The sequence below is a fragment of the Cryptotermes secundus genome, unplaced genomic scaffold (assembly GCF_002891405.2).
Source record: "Cryptotermes secundus unplaced genomic scaffold, Csec_1.0 scaffold285, whole genome shotgun sequence".
In the NCBI taxonomy this organism is placed as follows: Eukaryota; Metazoa; Arthropoda; class Insecta; order Blattodea; family Kalotermitidae; genus Cryptotermes; species Cryptotermes secundus.
Genome location: NW_019744410.1, coordinates 51,773 through 52,100, shown reverse-complemented (window position 1 = coordinate 52,100; position 328 = coordinate 51,773). Strand labels below are relative to the sequence as shown.

The window sequence follows — 328 nt, the reverse complement described above, 5'->3', positions numbered from 1 at the left end:
TAACTTACATATTTTCCTGCCCATTGCTCCATATTAATTTCATTCATAAGTATGCTGGAATTAAAGTCTAAGGTAAGATATTTTGACTTGTTTGAAATGCCTGTAGTACAGTTCACTTGTAGGAAGAAAGTTATATAGTATACGAGGGGGTACCCAAAAGAAACCGAACTTCTTTTTTTTTTAAACTTATTTATTCAAATTTTAAGCACAAACCTTCAATCCCCTTCAAAGTACTCTCCACTTACACTAATACACTTGTCTAGTCTTTTATTCCATTTTTTCAAAACATTGTCTAAATTCATCTTTTGAGATGCTTGACAGCGCCTCC

The 328-nt window shown here is 32.6% G+C and overlaps 1 protein-coding gene across 1 annotated transcript in view; it reads left to right on the top strand.

The window, feature by feature from the left end:
• The window catches only part of LOC111874702 (60S ribosomal protein L11), a 4,219-nt gene that overhangs the window by 2,456 nt on the left and 1,435 nt on the right, over positions 1–328 (top strand). The window lies entirely within an intron of this gene.